Source organism: Eupeodes corollae, chromosome 1, assembly GCF_945859685.1.
Source record: "Eupeodes corollae chromosome 1, idEupCoro1.1, whole genome shotgun sequence".
Lineage (NCBI taxonomy): Eukaryota > Metazoa > Arthropoda > Insecta > Diptera > Syrphidae > Eupeodes > Eupeodes corollae.
This window is the reverse complement of record NC_079147.1, coordinates 273,708,184-273,729,209: the sequence shown is the minus strand read 5'-3', so window position 1 is coordinate 273,729,209 and position 21,026 is coordinate 273,708,184.

Genomic DNA, 21,026 nt, shown 5'->3' with positions numbered 1-21,026 from the left:
AGACTCGGAAGTTCATTGTCGTTCTTTTTTCTGAATATTTTGTTGATTTTAGGGAACATACTAGGGTCACTCGCATTAACTGACCGAATCTTGCGGTCCTAGTACTTGTTAATTGATAACCTGTAGTTCTCCTTAATCAACAGATTGACATTTTTTATTGACGACTTCAGTGTCCTAACCTCCAAGTCGTGTGGGTCTGTCAGTCGTCTGTACAAGTTTTTGAGTCTTGTCAGTAAGCTACTCTTGTGCCTACGTAGTGCGTCAATAGTCGCGTTTCTGTATGCGTCCATTTGGTCCCGTTCTTTGTACTTTGGTATTGTCCGTTCCATCGTTCGTTTTATTGTTTCGTCCATCTGTTGTAAGTGTTGGTCAATTTCGGTATTTGTCATGTTTCTGTTGTTTGGTGGGGCTATGTCACTCAAACGAAGTTATCTCGCTAAGGCGTTGGTGAAACGAGGCCAACGCATCTTACTGTAATTATAAGAATGCGTTGCAACGTATTCCTCCAACTCCACGCGTTCGTTCGGAATCTGCATTACAGCAGCCAGTCCGCAGTGATCACTGTCGTACTCGTCTGTCTGTAAGCAGTTTCGAGGGTGATTACCCACTTTGTCTGTTACTGTCAGTCTAGTTCTTGGATACGATGACTTTTCGGTAGCCAGCAGGTCGACGCCATACTAAATGCTGTAAAGATTCATCAAATTAAAAAGATGGTCACCTCTGGGATTATTATGTTGATTTCCCCAATCTTCATGTTTTGCGTTCAAATCACCGGCCAAGATGAAATAGTTTTCTTCCAAGCTCAGTTTAAGTTCCCTAAAAAGAATCTCGAGTTCTGGAGAAAAGTAAGTAACCTGCGGAGCTCCAGCCGCATAAGCCGCAATCATATACATCCGCTTCCCTGGAGTGAGAGTGATGCATACAACGCAAACTTCTAGCGTCTTGAGCATTCGCAATTCATTGTTATATACGACTTTATAATTAATGCCTTTTCCTATAATGAGAGCGACACCGATCCTTGAGTGGAGTCGGGCCGGTCTCTTCTTGCGATATTGTAATTTTTATGAGTCAATTTGTGTTTGTGGTTTAGCTTTGTTTCGCTAGCCATAAACACATCGGGACTGTAGTCTGTCAACAATTGGAACATATTGGCTCTTTGTTCAATTCTAATCAGTGAATTTACATTCACAGCTAGGACTTTAAGGCGCGTCTCCGGCAGCGCACCCATTATTTTCTAAATTGCGCCAGGCCAGGCAACAAAGAGTAGAGATGATCTATCCTTTTGCCTTGCTCTTTTATCTGACTTTGCAGCCCTGTTAGTTGACCTTGAATTCTCAACAGCAAGGCTACAATGTCAGGTTGCAACTCTGGTGCCTTAGGCACAAGGGCCTTTGGGGCAACCGTTGGTGGAGCCTGTCTCGTGTTCCCATTCCCTAACATTATTTGGGCGTAGGAAAATTTGGGATCTACGAATTTTTGTGTTGGAGCCTGTCGAATTTTCCGACTTCTTTCGGCTTTTTGGCTGGCCTGTTTTTGCTTCATTTCTTGGACCTTAGGCCAACCCCTATAGCTAGCCGGGTGCCCTTGGTTTCCACAAAGGACACACTTGAGCAGCTTGGCAGCTTATAACCCCCTCGCCTGGACTTCACCGTAGTGAAAGGCTTGACCCCGATAAATTCGAGGTTGTCCGTGGCTTTTTGACGGAGCTCACCTAAGAGCGCCTCCGGTTCCGTGCAGGAACTTATGCCCTTCAAAAGGACCGTCTTTAATTTTTCGCTCTTAGGCGTGTAGAAGAACTCATCGGTGGCCTGTTTGAGCACTTCTTTAAGTAAATTGTATTCGGCCAGTGAGAAGCAATGTACCGACTATCGCTTTTCTTTTTCATTCAGAATATTAATTACAAAATTGCCCTTAGTGGCCGACTTACATACCTGTTTCAAGTCTTGCAGGTCAACCCGGTAGGTCCTAATTGGTGGCACCTTCTCCTTCTTGGGCTGTGTTTGTTTCTGGTGTTGCTGCTGTTGTTGCTGCTTCTGCTTCTGCTGCTGCTGTTTCTGCTGCTGCTGTTTCTGCTGCTGTTGTTGCTGCTCCATTGCTTTAGTTGAGGTCGATGGGCCCTCAACATTTGGGCCTGTCACTGCTGATGGCGGTTTTTTTTTTTGCTGAGCTCCTGTGTTTTTGGTAGCGGGCTTGGTTTGTGGTTGGTTTTGCTGCTGTGGTTGTTGTTGCTGTTGTTTTTGCTGCAGTTGTCGGCGCGCCTCTTGTTTTAGTTTTAGCTGGCTGAGGAGGGGCACTAACTATCATGCCACGGGTATAATACAATTGAAATTAACTTTTTGAAATGTGTAAAATCACGTTTGTTCGTCCATTCGTTCATTCGTTGTTTTTTCTCATGTGCAAGGCCCTTTATTCGAAAAAAATATCCCGAAAGAAAATACGCATACAAACGTAAACGTCTTTCTAACAAGGATTTAGATCCAAAAAAATATTTACAATAATTTGAAATGGGAAGCTAAGAATGATTAAAAAGCTAAGTGTAGTCTAAGTAAGTCAACTCTATAAATGTTGCTAATCTTATTTTTGGATTTATTTTAATGTTGCGTTATTTTTCCTATTACTTTAAAAAAATGATTTATATTATAGTTATTGTCAAATTCGTTTATTGAAATGTTTAAATCTGCATGCATTAATAAAGTCAGCAACAATTTTTGTATTTCTTTTTAATTAAGTTTTCTTATTTCCATCAATTATTTTTCCTTATAAATTGAAGTAAAAACTGAAAAGCAAAACTATACAACATCTTGCTACACCCTTTTTGTACTTATGTTTCCTTTCACAAATAGATTTGGTTTAAGGATTAATTAAATATCCTATCAAAATCATATATCTACATTTTTTTTGTTCATAATAATTTTAACTGCCATTTTAGATAAGGTCAATAGGATAAGCCCTTTCTGCACGAAAAACTTATTTGTAACATTTAATTTTTTTGGATTTGTATTCTTAATAAACAAAATCCACCCTTTGATTTAACCATTAACATCATCAGCAATATGAGAGCTAGCATCATCAGGAACATTCAGCCATAACCATAGCCAAAGTCAAGCCAAGCCAAGCCAGCCGACAGGAAATGAGAATTTTGTGTTGATTTCAAAAATTTAAATTAGCGTTCTTGAACTGATGACCGTTGTCTGATAACAAGGGTCGCGTCGTCGTGCTTCGTCTTCTTCGCTCGATTCGTTTGGTTTGTTGAGTTTCCTGAAAATACGTAACTTTATTTTTTTCTTAATGTACATAGGGTTGAAGTTCAATATTAGAAAATTTAGGGTGGCGATATAATAATTCATATTTCAAATATTATTTCTGTAAAGATCTTTTCTCTATTTATTATTTTTGTTTTTTTTTTTTTTAAATTTATAATCTACTTTCAGCAATCATGCATGAAGGGTTTGGTTTGTATATGATTTAATTTGAATTGAACTGTTCAATTGGTTTTGAGTTTTTATAAGAAAAGAACAAAAAGACCCTTGAAATATTTGAACTTCATAAACAAAAATCCGTAACTTCAATTTGGGATTTCACCAATGCTAATATTAATGACTTGGTTTAATTTGCTTCGTTGAACAGTTGTTATTTCAAAGGTCGAAAGGTCAACAATTCTACTTAAAATTCAAAAATGATTTTTATTAAGCCCTAGAAATTTTGCTGTTATGTTAGAGGATGATTCCATTTCCCTTGTATTTTTCTGCAAGAAGCCTATGATTTTGTGTGATCCAGAGGTCTGCACAAAGTCTCTTTTAAAGGGTTAAATTTTAAAGGCCGATGTTGGTTTTACATGAAACACAAAATGTGAATGGAACAAAATATCGGCCACATAGCCGCCGCGACCTCCGTGAAACACCTCCATTCGACGATTTAAATGTTCAATGGCGCTGAGGCATAATTAAGGTTCTATGCCGTTAATGTGCCGAACTATCTCATCCTGTAGCTCTTCAATTGTTATTGGCTTATAGATGTACACCTTTTCTTTCAAATAACCCCAAACAAGGAAGTCTAGCGGTGTTTAATCAAATAATCTTGGCGTACAATTGAAATCGGTACAGCACGTGAGATAACACTGCAATTCAATTTATGGTTTTAAAGAGCCATTGTTTCGTTAGCTGTGTGACAAGTGGCTCCATTCTGTTGAAACCACATCATTCACATCATAGATATCTATATCTTTCAATACGGGAAATAAAAATTTCGTTATCATCTCACGATATAGCAAACATTATTCACATTGGCTTCCTTCTTCATTTTAGGAAAAATACGGCCTCATTATGCCACCAGAATATATAAACAGCACCAAACACTAACTATTTGGTGAATTGGGTTTTCACAATCATTTTTATATTTTTGGGAAAAATTCCAACTAACGTTTTTTTATAAAACAAAAAAACCGAAAAATATTTGTCACTTCAAATATTTTACGAAGAAAAAGATTTTATCTTCAAAATAATTTTATGCAACGAGAAATAACGTTTTTGACATCTTGTAAAATTTTTAGAAAAACCGGATGGACAGTTTTTTTTTACAAAAAATAAAAACCTAAACAAAACATTACTAAAAGTTGGAAAAAATTTATTTTCGACTCAAATATCTTTTCAAAAATTTGAGATATTTGCTTCAAACTAATTTTATTTTATAAGAAATTTTCTTTTCAAAATTCGATACAATTTTTAGAAAAATAGAATTGAAAGTTTTCATAAAAAAAATAAAGACCTAAAAAAACAATACTAAAACTTTTGGTAAACATTTACTTTCGACTCAAATATCTTTCCAAAAATTAAAAATATTGGCTTCAAAATATTGTTTTTGATTTTCAGTAATTTTTTTATAAAAATCCAACAGTCGTTTTTTCAAAAACAAATATATCTACAAAAATAAACGGTGATTTTTTAAGAGCTTGAGAACTTTAAAAAAAAAAAAACGCATAAAATTTGCAAAATCTCATCGATTCTTTATTTGAAACGTTAGATTGGTCCATGACATTTACTTTTTGAAGATAATTTAAATAAATGTTGACCGCGGCTGCGTCTTAGGTGGTCCATTCGGAAAGTCCAATTTTGGGTAAATTTTTCGAGAATTTCGGACGGAATAGCCCGAATTTCTTCGGAAATGTTGTCTTCCAAAGCTGTAATAGTTGCTGGTTTATTTGTGTAGACTTAAGACTTGACGTAGCCCCACAAAAAATAGTCTAAAGGTGTCAAATCGCATGATCTTGGTGGCCAACTTACCGGTCCATTCCTTGAGATGAATTGTTCTCCGAAGTTTTTCCTCAAAATGGACATAGAATCGCGGGCTGTGTGGCATGTAGCGCCATCTTGTTGAAACCACATGTCAACCAAGTTCAGTTCTTCCATTTTTGGCAACAAAAAGTTTGTTACCATTGAACGATAGCGATCGCCATTCACCGTAACGTTGCGTCCAACAGCATCTTTGAAAAAATACGGTCCAATGATTCCACCAGCGTACAAACCACACCAAACAGTGCATTTTTCGGGATGCATGGGCAGTTCTTGAACGGCTTCTGGTTGCTCTTCACTCCAAATGCGGCAATTTTGCTTATTTACGTAGCCATTCAACCAGAAATGAGCCTCATCGCTGAACAAAATTTGTCGATAAAAAAGCGGATTTTCTGCCAACTTTTCTAGGGCCCATTCACTGAAAATTCGACGTTGTGGCAGATCGTTCGGCTTCAGTTCTTACACGAGCTGTATTTTATACGGTTTTACACCAAGATCTTTGCGTAAAATCTTCCATGTGGTCGAATAACACAAACCCAATTGCTGCGAACGGCGACGAATCGACATTTCACGGTCTTCAGCAACACTCTCAGAAACAGACGCAATATTCTCTTCTGTACGCACTGTACGCATTCGTGTGGTTGGTTTAATGTCCAATAAAGTAAACTGAGTGCGAAACTTGGTCACAATCGCATTAATTGTTTGCTCACTTGGTCGATTATGTAGAGTAGACCATAAATCGGACGTAAAGCGCGAAACACATTTCGAACCGAACACTGATTTTGGTAATAAAATTCAATGATTTGCAAGCGTTGCTCGTTAGTAAGTCTATTCATGATGAAATGTCAAAGCATACTGAGCATCTTTCTCTTTGACACCATGTCTGAGATCCCAAGTGATCTGTCAAATACTAATGCATGAAAATCCTAACCTAAAAAAAATCACCCTTTAGTACGAATATTTAAAAAAATAAAATGCACGACTGGGTCGCACGAACTTGCTCCTGTATGCTAAGAGTCTGTTTAAAAAAGTACTTATATAAGATTTAAAAATACCTGTAAAATAAGTTTGTCTTCAAAGATATAAATGCCTTTTAATTTGTCAAAAAAAACCGCACGATCTTTGTATATGAAAACCATAGTACTCTCATGAGCAGAAACTTTTAGGACCAGATGCCGAGTCGTTGGCGTGGCGTTAGTATCGAAAGTGGAGAAATTCAGCGGGAGCGAGAGAAAAATATTATTTCCATTCCTATAAGCAGCCAGCAGAATAAGGGAGATACTTAATTTTCGACCCAAAAAGTCTACACAATTTCCTTCATTCTACTTGAGTCTATCCTTGTATATATTTTCACATAAAGAGCTTCCATATGAAGGTTGATGAATTTGTTTTTGTTTTATTTATATCAATGCACTTTATTTAACAAACAAAATGGCTTAATATTGTATATAATAAGGGGATGAAACAAACTTTTGCATGCTTAAGTCAGCTGTTTAGGATCTTTCACCGATATTTGTTTTTATTTACATTCATAAGTCTGCTTTTACTTGTGTGCGATCTTTGTATATGAAAAATGGTTTGTATTATGTATAAAGCTACGATGCGTTCGATATAGATTCAACTTGTTCCTTAAAAGCTTTTTTCCTTTAGGTAGCTTTATTGTAATTTCATATTAGAAGAACCAGGATGGAAAATAAATAAGTTAAGAAAGAGGCAGACCATAAATGTTTAAATTGTAAAGCGATCGCCTATTGGTTGTGTAGTTAGGTAGCAGGTCGATGTCTAAAACGAATAAAGAATAGTTCATTGGCGAGCTTAACTTTATGCAGATAGATAGATAAGGACATGTTTGTGATGATAATGAAGGAATGTTATTGGTAGCTAAAAGGTACTATACTACATTCCTTCTTTACTATAGGTTTTTAGCGTTAAAATGAAGTTTTTACGTTCAGTTTATTTATTTTGTTAAAGTTTAAAAAATTAACAAGCATAGGTACGAACAGGTAGGTACAAGAAATTGCTATTCATGTTTTGTTTACAGTCAGGCTTTTGTGCGTTTGGGATTTTAGTTATAAAGTGACACGTAAGCAGTAGTTGTAGAAGTTGTACGTAATACCTTTATAAATAGGTGCAATGTGTATACGTTGAAAAAGTGATACTACATAATAGAAAATACATATACTCTTTCTGGCCCGTTTCTTTAACTTATACTAAGGCGAAGGAAAGTAAATCATGTATGAAACTACCTTATTCGTAAAGAATAATATTTTAAAATCACATATACAAAGTTACCAAGATAATATTTCTTGATAGAGTCTTTAAAATGGATTGTTGATTAAATATATCATATAAATGTGTACCAAATGCATTAATTTGGATGAAAGATAGGAATGTAATTACAATTTTGTCAAAATAATGCGCTCTTTCGGGCTCATGCACAGTTAAAATAATTTGAAAAATAATATTTTAAGATTCAAAATTTTACCTGAAAAAGAAGTTTGTCTTCAAAAATTTAAATGCCATTTTATAAATAAAAAAAACGTTGATTTTTTAAATTTTTATTTTGAAAATCGTTAGAGCGGTTTTTTTTTAAATTAATTTTTTATATATAAAATTTTTCAATTTTGTTTTAAAAATATTTTTGGTACGCAGTTGTTTAGAGATTGTTAATATACGCTATACGTTTGAATTTCGTAAAAAAATGTTGATCCGTTTTTGAGATATCGAGTTTTAAAAAAATGAAATTCAATATTTTTTTAAAAATCCAAATAACAAAAAATTGCACTTTTGATAATCAAATATTGTTAAAGCAGTATAAGAGCTCATTCAGAAAAAAAATTATTGAAATCGGTTTATAAGTTGCTGAGAAAATTAAAAAACAAAATAACGGTTCTATGAGCGGTACCTTTCCTGAGCAATACAAAAATTTGTTTTTCTTATTAAAAGCAGTCAAATTAAAAAATAAAATTTTAGAGAAAATTTAAAGAAAATCTATCGGTTTGTTTTTGAGAAAATTCAAATTTTCGTTTTTTGACCAAAAAAATTGTATGGTGGCCACTATTAGTTTCGATCTTAAAAAAAAAATGAAAAAAACGCCTAACGCGAATCTGCTCAAAACCTTAACTTCCAAGTTTGGACTCAATCGAAGCAATGGTTTAGGCTGTAGGAGCGTGGACAGACAGACAAAACCGACCGGACGGAATCGCGGGACCCACTTTTTTCGACTTCTCTACCATCGTAATATCATGTTTGATTAAAATCTCGAGTTCGAAATTTTGCACGAATGCAAAACTTGCCATATAGTTCCTATATGTCGCAAGTAAAAATGATGTTCGGTTCTATACCTCGTGAATAATAGGAAATGTTTGCATAGAAAATAAGAACTTTTAAGAAATGCTACTAAAATTGGTAAAAATTGGTTTTCGACAGAAAATCTCGTTAACTAAAATCAATATTGAAATAAAACTAATTCATTATATGCAATATATTGTTGGTAATTTTTGAATTTATTAAACAATTTAACTGACACTTTTTTTAACAAAACACGAAAACAAACGAACCTTTTAGGCAAGAAAAATAGACAGACGGATGTAAAATTATTAATCTGGGTCTTATCTTAGCCTCTTTTATTTTTTTGAAAATTAATCATCCACTGAAGTCATTTCTTGTCACCATTTTAACCATTAACGATGCTTTAAATGGTCAAGAGGCCTTAGTTCTTGAGTCAATTGTACCTTGTAAGCGTGTAAATGCAAGTCTACATACATAATGTTCATTAACGATGAGCGTGAGAGGTGCAATTGTTAGGCACGATGAAGAGTTGAGGTGGACGGCTCTTTAGCACAATATTTTCTACAGTAGGAATGAGCTGTATGAGCATGCACTGGTATTTTCACATCTTCTACAAGCCCGGTTTGCTCAAATGTGTGAACGATTTTACCGATTGAACGCAAATTTGGACGATGATATTGATTTGAACGCCTTTTTTTCATAAAAAGCTTGGATAATTTAAAGGCTTTGCTCCATTGTGTACCTTTCCATTGTTTAAAAATGTCAAATGAAACAGAGACAAAATCTTGACGTTTAGGTGTGGTTCACATTCAACATCGGCCATTCAAATTTAACCACCCATTTCATGGTTTTCCAATACTAATTAATCTTCATCGATGAAGATGATTTTTCGATGCAAATCAAGAGTCATTTTGCAAAACACGGTCCAATGTTCAATACCTAACTCTAAAGGTTGCTGAGAAACGACAAACCTTGGTTTCCTTCAGTAGCTTTGTTCTTGAGCCACGCTCATCTCAAATGTCGCAAATTCGTTACAAACCCCAAAAAGTAAAAAAAAAATAAATCTATATACATAAAAGAAAGTCGTGTTTGTTACAACACTTATAGCTCGAGAACGGCTGGACCGATTGCCATGGTTTTTGATTTGTTGGATTTGTTTCTGTCCCGAATAGCAGAATACAACTTAAAAACAATGAAAACTCGATATGTGTAATGAATACTTAGTCATATCAATAGATGCTGATTTGTTTATTACATGTCGAACACTTGTTGTCCAATCCTGTCAAATAGTGTAGCAACTATTTTTTTGTAGCTTATGGCCTGGTTGCTGAGACCTTTAAGCCACAAATTCATTTTTTTCTGAAGACATCATGTGTGCGTTCAGAAATTTATTTTTTATAAAATGTCTACAAAGTTCAGATACTGTTATATTTTTTTGTTTTAGACATTAATTTTCGAAAATTATTTATTAATTTTTTAATTATTAATTTCCGAAAATTGTCTTTTTATAGGTTGCCTATCATTTTTCTTGATAAGATATTCATACGTAGTGGTTATATACTCTTTAAGCTATTGTCTATGTCTCGAAAGTTAGGGCATATATTTGGTGGTTTTAAGCGAGTGCACATTTATATAAAAATACCGCGTCCTAGAAGATCTAATCTTTCCCAGCGAAACCGTAATGCAATTAGGCAACGGAATATCGCGAGTCAGTTATCTGACGGAAAACGGAGAGTATGGAGCAAAGAAGGGCCCTAATTCGTGCTTTTCAAACACAATAGCAAAGAGAGGCAGCCCGTGAAATAGCAAGGTTAGAAACGAGAAATCGTCGGGCTTATCGTACAGATGAACAGAGGAATAATCTTCGAAGTGCAAGAAGAAATGGCTCAAGTATTGATTTGAATCGAGCAGCGTTTCTGTATGATTGCACCATTGACTACAGCTTGCATCGTTCAGTTTGCATTGGTCCAATGGACGTTGTGGAGCATTGAAGTTTGCTGGTGAAACGCCTGGTTTGTGCTGCCTTAGTGGTAAAGTTAAACTGCCATTATTGGTCCCACCACTACAGCCATTGTGCTCTCTGCTTTATGGCGAAGCAGGTACCGTGTGCCCCACATTTCGTGCAGTATGTCAAGAGCTAAATTTTCTTGAAAACGATACTCATTGGGACCCGACAATCGCTGAAGCAATTATTTCTGCATCTCCAAGTCAGATACGCAAATTATTTGCTATCATCATTTCAACATCGAACCCACGTGGCCTGTGGAACAAATACAAAGATAACATGTCAGAAGATATTTTACATCGAATTCGCGTCAGGTCAAGAAATTCCAATCTTGAGGTGAATGAGGAGATCCATAACCAGACTTTGCTCTTCATCGAAGATGTGTGGTACCTCATGTGCGGCAGTTTTTTAGTTAGGTTAGGAATGCCAGCGACAGATCGCGGATTGAACGACGCATTTAATAGAGAATTGGAACGTGAACGTGAATATGATCGACATGAACTAATCCAATCAGTTCAAACGAATGTACCTCTATTGAATCCTAAGCAGAGGGAAGTCTTTAATACACTGATTAATGTAATTGATGATGGAAATGGCGGCTTAAAATTGCCATTAAACCTTTAAACTACTGAACGACATGTAACATTTTGAAACACTCCGCAATGGCCAAAGTTTTAGTAGCATCAAAAATCATCATATGGGACGAATGCACAATGGCGCATAAACGCGCGTTGGAAGCACTAGACCGAACATTAAAAGATCTGCGCAATGACTCGAGATGTTTTGGTGGTGCAATTATTTTATTGTCTGGCGATTTCCGACAAACACTACCAGTCATTCCAAGATCTGCTGCTGGCGACTAAATAAACGCTTGCCTCAAAGCATCAAATCTGTGGCGATATGTAAAGAAACTTCAACTGTCTGTAAATAGAGAGTTGCATTGTAAAACGATCTTTCTGCTGATGATTTCTCGAAGCAATTGCTGACTATCGGTAATGGCCGTGTTCCTGTTGATTTCATTTCTCCAAATTTTTGCAATTTCGTATCATAAAAAGACGAGCTTACCAACAAAGTATTCCCGGATATCATTGCTAACCACAAAAGTACTAAATGGTTAAGTGAGCGAGGAATTTTGGCCGCTAAAAATAAAAATGTAGATGACCTCAATTTTATAACTCAAAATTAAATCGTAGGTACTCTGTATTCATTCAAATCTATCGACTGTGTAACAAACGAAACAGAAGCCACTAATTATCCAACTGAATTATTAAACTCCTTGGATGTGCCTCATTTACCACCGCACAATTTAAAACTTAAAGCTGTCTCGGAAGTCATCAGCTTAGAAATTTAAATCAACCTAAACTGTGTAATGGAACGCGTTTGGTGATAGGAAAACTGATGAGCAATGTGATTCACGCGTCGTTAGTTAAAGGAAAATTTAAAGATGAGGAAGTTCTTATTCCAAGGATTCCGATGATCCCAACGGATATGCCCTTTGAGTTAAAACGAATTCAATTCTCGATTCGTCTTGCCTTCGCCAAGACGATCAACAAATCACAGGGGCAATCCTTGACTATTTGTGGCCTAAACCTAGAAAATACATTTTTTTCTCATGGTCAATTGTACGTGACATGCTGACTTTTCGGCAAACCATCCGCTTTATTTGTTCTTGCTTTCATCATCATTCCTCATAATAAAATACTTTTTTGTTTCTATCTATATAAATATATTATTTTGTATCATTGTTTTACGTTCATCAAAGCCAAAATTAGTTCAGCTAAAAAGTAACACGACATTCATTCACTGTTAGGCGGTACGAAGTTCGCCGAGTCAGCTAGTTGTAAATAAAAAAACGTCCAAATTGTTAGTTTTCATTTTGCTCAGAAGAATTTTAAAATAAAGTTTTATGAAACAGGGGTTGGGCTTTGGGAGATTTATTTTGGGCATTACGACGATTATGATTTCTATTGCTTCTTCTGTCTTGTCACCCAACGACGTATAGCTCAAACCATAAAATGGCATACTGTTTACAAGGGCCTCAAAATTCACAACCAAACAAAATGTTTGATAAATAAAAAATGTTGGTCGCTTACAGCCTGCGGGGCGCTTATAAATGATGAGGTATGTATGATAGGGCAGGTGAACGCCTGCAACCCCTTTGATTGGGCTCACTTTAGGACTGGGAGTAGGTGCAAGCTTTGTTGTGTCCAAAGTTTGGTTAAATTTAGATTCTTTAAATGAAAAGTAACTTTGAAAGCACACATACTCGCACCTTCCCCAAAACCTATAACAAGCCTTAGCAGGAAGAAGTTCTGAGTTTTTCTTAATGTTTGTGTTTGGGCAATTTAAAATTTAAAACTAGGTAGTGCCCAAAACAAAGAAGACAAATTGTCAGAACGCCCAACTGTTGAAATGTCAAACACATGACATCTTTTGGATGATATTTCAATTAGTAATTTGGGCGATATGATATTTATAATACTGTGGCGATATTGCGTTATTTTATAGGGCAGTAAGACCGAACACTTTTTTTATTTGAAACAACAACAAAATTATTAATGTTAATTCACAAACATTATTAATTTGGAGGATATGGGTTTGTACGAGAAGACCTAACGCCCTATACCTGTCCTCAAAATATTCGCAATTTCGTTGTAAATTTTAAGAACTTCAATGCGTTGTTAAAGAGTGTATCGTTCCGATTTGAATAATTGTGTAGTGTTTACTTTTGAAATGTCAAAAGGTGACAGCGTCAATACTGACAGCTGCGCAGATATCGGGTTATTTAATATGAAACCTCTTTATTAGACCCTCTCCATTAAATCCCTTTAAAGCCTTGGCTAAGTTAACAGAAATATGAAGAGTTTCTCAGAATAATCCAACTATAATTCATCAGAATTGGTTTTAGATTTTAAGGCTAAATATGTTAAACTAAACCCAACAATTTCTGTAAATCCCATCCCCGCTTTTTTAAGCCTGATTTCCTTGGAACTTCCAATTTTCTTTTTTAGATCTGGTTCTAATCGTGTACAAGTGTTTTAAGGGAAATCCCATTAAACTGCAAACGATCCGTTTCATCATTCATCAAAAACTTAAAACAATCGAAAAATTCAATGAAATATTGGATACCATCATCAAAAAAAAACAACACACATCAGCAAAAAGAAGTCTGATATTTCCTTTCATTTTGACTTCCTTCCTTCATTCAAACTCTGAAGTTCTGTATCAACAATTCCTGAAATCCAATTCATTTGTCCTTGTTTTTCAGAGAGAAAGAGAAAAACAGAGAGAGAAGAATGAATATTTGGAAAGATTTTCAATCCTATAAGGTAAAGGTTTTTGCCCATCAACTTACTTACCTATATACCTTTTCAGGAACATTATTTATCTTGGAACAAAGGGTTAACATTTTACATCAGAATGAGGTAACAACATGGTCTTCTCCTATACATGCACTGCACATACATACCTATACACCGATACCTATGGAGGATGCTGGGATTCTGATGATGCACCATGGTGCAGATGCAGAAGCATCATTGCGTAAGTCTTCAAAATATTATGGCGGCAATGAATTGTTTTCTAACCCCGGAATTATCTCGAAACATTGTGCATAATTTGATTAAAGCGGAAAATATACTTCCCACAATGCGTTTGGATTTGGGATGTCCCTCCAGACTTTATACTATGCCATATGACAGTGCATTCTCAACTACAAGCTATATACGTATAGTCATATTGTATAGGTTGGGCAGGTTTGTTGTTATAAGCATCATGGAGGCATATTGCATCAAGGACGAATTCAAAACACACGCAGACAATTTCAATGGGATAAGCCTTTTGCACTCACCACAACATAAAGTCAGTGCCTTAGCATGCACAAAAGGATTTTGATCTCATAAACTGGTAGCTGGATGGGCTTTGATCTGGAAACATATAGCCAGGCCATATTGTATAGCCATGTATAACCATGTAGCCAACCATAATTCTGCCGCAAACTAAGCCTTATGAAATATTGCTTTCAACTACCTTAGAACCTATTAGATAAATGCTCCACAAAATCTTCATACGTTTTAGGACTCTACACACATATACGAAATATAGAATGCTTACAAAAACCAAAAGGATCCTTCCTTATCTATCTAGGTATATGTATGTGTATAGGGATATGGTGTGTGGTCTGTATGAGGTCTTACGAATTATTCATACACAATTGTATCATATTCCAAGCTAAAGAATGAACTTTTCAGCATAATAGGTACACGTTCTTTCTTCATATCTAACTCTCGTACAATCTACATACTTCTACGTAGTCGTATTTCTGGTCGAAAATGTAGTTTTTGAAATGGGAATAGTTGAGATTTATGATTTGTGACTATTGTAATGTTGGGATATTGATGTTTTCTGTGGAATAAATGAAAAGAGGTTTAATTTAAATTTTGCACAAAGTCCAATTCATTTATTGAAGATTGCAAAAGTTATAAAGTTATTGAATTTCTAATCACAAAAGAAGACTGTTATGATAATTCAAAATTCGAAGTCATTTTTGAGTATATACGAATAAAAAATATGAATCTCTTGTTTTCGGTATATCAATTCCTGTCTTTTATGACACCTCTGGCTCAGTTGAAAGTCGGTGTCAGTGTAGTATATTCTTGCCAATTTGAAAAGACAATGCTATAGAAAGTGCAATGACATGAGATAAATCTGTTACCAGAAATTTTCAAAAGTTGTTCAAATAAACCTTCTTTATTTTTCCAGAGATATGAGCTCATATAATATTATAATATTGATAATATTCACATGCGTCCAGGAACAGGAAGGATATATCCTATGTGGATATCAAGTAACTAAGATAATTGTATTTACTTATTTCTAAACTTTGAAAACTGATAGCGGTCATATGCTTAAAGCTTCTGATATCTTTATTTTTATTCTGTTGGACCAACTCACAATGGACAGATAAAGCATTCAACAATACTTGCAAATGATAGATTGATAATCTTATCAAAATGAGTGTTTTGTTATGAAATAATCGCAAGCCGAGATGACAATTCCAACATTGGTAAAAAAATTTAAGTACACTTGCTCATTAAATGATAAAAAGATATCCATACTTTATCGAAACTTTAGATCTCCAGAAAAAATCTTTGCTGTCCGTGATCACAGTAAAGAGAACATGAGGCAGTCTATTCCTCATTCTCAGACCTTAATTTAGGAGCTAAAATACAGAACATGTAAACAATAGGAAGTAGCCTCGCTGAAAAAGGTTCTAGAGAAAGTGGAAATTCAATATAATTTACATCGAAAAATCGACTTTAGCAATGAGGCCCAGAAAAATCAACTTTTTTCAAAAAAGACCAAAATCATACTATTATTTATAAAGATATATGAAAGAAAACAAAATGTTAGCTTACCACTGTATTATGCAATTTATGAAAATATTGATAAACTTAACGAAAAAGTTCCTAATTTAAATTTCATAAATGTACAGAAGTATTCATGAACAGAACTAAAAGTTTCGTATGCTTATTTATCCAACATAGATTTGAACATGAATTGAGAAAAGAATTTCTTTGAATTTGAAAACCCGTTGGTCTAAAACAAAATTCTTTAAATCAGTTGGAAAAATCTTAAGGCAACGAATGAGTTTATGTTTTACATCATTTTATTAAAGAATAATGACTCCATGTTTTTATAATAAAAGCACACTATACAGAGGCAAAGTGTGAGCACTAGGAAAGGGAGAGAGGGTTTGAAAGGCGATGTCGGTGCACACTGGTTTTAAATTCTTGAATATTGCAATGGCTGGGAAAGAGAGAGTGTGTGTGTTAGGCATTCCACATTCACTAGAGCATGAGCCGTACAGATAACTGTAAGAAAAGAAGAGGCACGAAACTTTAGTACGATGTTGAGGTGAAGTAAGTTGCAGGAACACCATCTTAGATATAGAATTTCTTTTAAGCTTTGGACATATATAAGTTTTGTGAATATTAGCCAGATCAGAAGGGGAAACCAAATTTCTTGTACAGCCGTAGGAAACACAAACATTTTATGGCAGTTTTGGCGACATCATTAAATTTCACGCGGTTTTTTATTGTACAGTACTGTACTATACTGCTAAGATCGGAATTTAATGAACTTATCATATTTTGTCGTTAAAGTTCCACATACAAAGAAGAGGAATATGAGCTTGGAAAGGATTACGGAAGCTAGGAACGTATTGGATTAGAAGTTGCGGACCGGAGATTATTAATAAAAATGAGAAAGAATGTTGGAGATAGAACAGAGCCCTGTGGCACACCAGCACTTATTTTGTGGTTTTCAGGCTTGAACCCATCCAAAAATTCGAATGTAACGAATGATCCGAAACGTAACTAATCCAATGAAAGAGGAATTCATGAAAACTGAAAGCACGTATTTTGGATAAAAGAGCCATAATCTTATTTTCTCCAAAACGATGTAAGATTTGATTAAATGTTGTATAAGATGAACCATAAGATCACCAGTTGGACTATTGTTGCGAAAGCTGTACTTCCAGTCATTAAGAAGCTTTCAATCTTTGAGATATATCTTGAGGTGATGATTATTCAGTATTTCCATAACCTTGAAAAGAAGAGACGTAGGTGCAGTCGGTCGATAATTGGATCCATCTGGTCAGAACAAGACCTGTGGAGTAGGACAGATGAAAACGCTGACAAAGTGGTTTTGACAGCGTTGAAGAATACCTTTTCAGAACAATAGTGGGGAAGCCATCAGGGCCAAAGTGTGAAATCCCTTAGGACTTATGCCACAGTATACGAGTGCGAAAAAAGATTAGTCCAATAGAATCATTAACATGCTCAACTACATGTGAAGTCATAACAATCACTAGCAGCGTTGGATTGCAGTCACAAATCTTTCTCTAAAGAGATCAGAATAATAATCTAAACAGAGCTTAAGAAAACTCTTGTACATGATTTATACTTTGAAAGTGTAGATGTCTCTTTCATTATACCAAATTAATTTGTTTAAATCGGAAGCCACATCTCCATATTTCTTTTTCTGTATCCTTCTTCTTGATTCAACCTTCAACCGAGTAAGACCTACCTAAGAAATCGAGTAAATCCTACCTAAGGAATAAAAATTGTTAAAACTACCCACAACGATTCTTTTATTTCATCGTAATCATTGAGCAACCAGCGGGGATATTTCATATCCCAACAAATAACAAATGAAGTTTCATTGATAACGAGCGAACGAACCGAGAAAAAAGGAAGAACTCCTCATGTTTTTACGAATGACCAAAAATGTTTGCTGCTTTAAGGACATTGGTCCTTCGAATATGGGCGTAGCAGGCTTTCCTATAAAAGGCTTTATTCCAACGGAAACTTACTTCTTTGGCCCTAATAACCTCTTCAAAACTCGCATCAAACTATGCGTTTTCCTTAGGTCTTGTTTTTTTTTTTTAAACTCTGTTCAGCATGAATGTTCTCATTCCCAGGAAGACCATATCAGAGCTGCTTTTAACGTCACTACCGAGGAAGCATAGTCACCAGTTAAAGATAAAATAAATGAATTGGGTGGTCCGTTGAGAACTAGGGCATTGTGACTTACAACAGTCAACCAATTCTGTGTGCAAGAACTATTGTCGGGGATGAAGGGTACCTACAGTTTTAAGTCAAATACCAACGGCTATTTTGAGAAACCACTTTTCATAACAAAAATTACTCTTGGAGAATTTATCGATTCCTCCTATGAAGACCTCTGGCATGACAGTCCACGAACTAACCATCATGCCACGGGTACAACAACCAGTTATAGATCCTGAAACATTTATTGAAACCGTCTAAATTTTCTTTCTCGTATTGCCAAACTGTTCTTTAAGGAGCTCTTTCCCTAACTGAAGAGTTTTGACACTATAAATTTGCTGATATAACATAATAGTCAGATAGAGGTGATAGAACACTAATAGTTTACTTATCATAGTCAGAGGTAAGGAACAAGTCAAAAGTGTTTACTGCTTGACCTTCCACTTCTGATATTGGCTGAGTTGACCAGCTAAGTTAGGTGGTTCAACTCAGCGAAGATCTCATTCAACACTATACCGGTGTTGTTTCATAGTTGAAGCCATGAAGAATAATGTACACTGAAATCCCCATAACAACGATATAAGTACGACAATAATGCGAAACAGTTCTTTGGATGCAATCTGAGAAATCCGAAAAAGTGGTACTCTATCTTGATTAGAGTTTCGATAAAGAAAGCAATAGTGAATGATTTTCTTTACGGAAAATTTAAACGACATCATTCCTTAAGAATAGGGCGAAGCTATGTTGGGAAAGGAATAGTGGCACCAACCTTCACCCATGAATACAAAATTCAGCAGAATCGGGATCCTCACCTACTTGGGTTTCACTTATTGCCAAAACAGCTGGCTGAAACAGTATAGTAATATGCCAACAGATAATTCGCCAACGAATACTTAAGGATTTAGTAAAGTGATATAATTCCAAACGTAACGACAACTTCCTTGTAGCTTGTAGAATCGAGTTGATACAATTTTCATTTTTTTACCTACGCTGATGTCAAGTGAATACGTAGATGCAAATATATATTAGATAGATAGATGTTTTCTTTAGTTTAAGATATTTTTTTTAAGAATATGGACATGGCAATTCAGCTGTCTGCCTGATCGACATTTCATAACAAAAACACAACTTAAATGTAAAGATGCTAAAATTCAAATAATAAACATTTGTTAAAGCATCAAGTGCGAATTCAACAATTTTAAGATGATTTTGAAATAAAAAATGTATTAATTTTTACAGGATTTGAAACACAAAATAGTAATAAGGACACTTTATTTGAACCTTCAATTGCAATAACGGGTTTAAGAGTTATGGAAAACTATTGCGGTAATTTAAAGCATGTTTGCTTGCAGTATCTATAGACAGTTGACCATCCAAAATCTCCATTAACGATTTCATAGACCCGAGTTGGGAGAAATAAACTCAGTTCGAAATACAGCCGTCGAACCTCTTGGAGTAGCGAACACGATGCAAAGAAGTGTTTGATGTCTTCTGCTTCTCCGGTGTTACAAAGGCTACAGATTTTTGGAAGATCAGTTCGATGCGGCATAGAGTTAAGATTCAGTATTTCTACTCGGGCTCTAAATATGTAACCAATAGCCTCAGAATACATGTACATACATGTATAGCATAATTGAGCATTGAAGAAGACAATCTGAACAAGCGTTTGAAGAAATACCTTTGACCGACTTTAAACTCATTCAGTTGTAAAAATCCAACAACTTGGGTACCGCAGCACAGGCAGCAGTTCACAGTTGCTTGAAAACACGATATTTCGATTTAAGATCGTTTTTTTGGTTGGAGTACAACTTAGGCCACTTCAAGTTTAGTGCTTCAATGGCTTCGTTGCTTTTTTCTTACACGTGTTTCGAAACATTAAGATTATAAGAAAACAAAACTCCATGATATTTGAAATAATTAACGACCTCAATAGGCGCGTTGTTTAGGGACCAATTTTCTTCTGCGAACCTTCTACTCCGGTGCGGTTCAAAAATCATTATTTTTGTCTTGTTAGTTTTGACGCAGAGACTCCAGGATTCACAAAATATATTTAGTTTGTTGATTTGCAGCTGAAGGGTAGATGGATTGTCAGCCAGTTAAACTAAACTTTGATTTATATACCGGCAGAGAATATTCCACCCGAAAGCTTAAAATACACCCTTTGGGGAGACCTGATGTTGTTTGAAACTATTCAGAGAATTGTTCCAAACTGATGCAGCAGATGAGGCAAGAAAGTTGAAATAAAACATCAAGAAAAAGATAACTCTTATAATATGTTCATCATAACTTTCTAGACTGTTATATTGACACGAGGGAATACAGCAGGTGTTACGGCTTAGTAATGGTTTTTATAGATCGGCAAAATTCTCTTACCATCTCAATTTTAAAAATTTAGTTGATTGTCTCAGTACAATTTCATCAACAAACTGAACCTTTACTTCAATCTTAAAGTGAGAGGATAAATTTGCCACTCCTAGTTCTAAATCTAATGATAGATTAAGCAGCTCAATAGATATATACAAATGTAAATTCTCCCGAAGCGTATTGCTTAGAGGCTTCATTCATCTCGGATAGCCCGAACTTTTCAAGGAATTCAGTAAGTAGTCTTCCATTTCGGTTAAAGGTGTCGTCTTTGGAGTTTCTGGTAGGATTGAGGGTGTTGTGCTAGATTGTGTTGAGAGCAAAAGAATTTTGATAATTCCCGATCCATTTAAGTCTCCAATTAACATAATATTATCCAAATTGGAGTTGTTTACGAAAGCAACCAGACTAGCAAAGTCAAACTGCCAGTTAATGCAATTTAATTATGTTATGATAATTATGTAATTTAAATTAATAATAAGAATATTGACTATAATTTTATAATTTTCA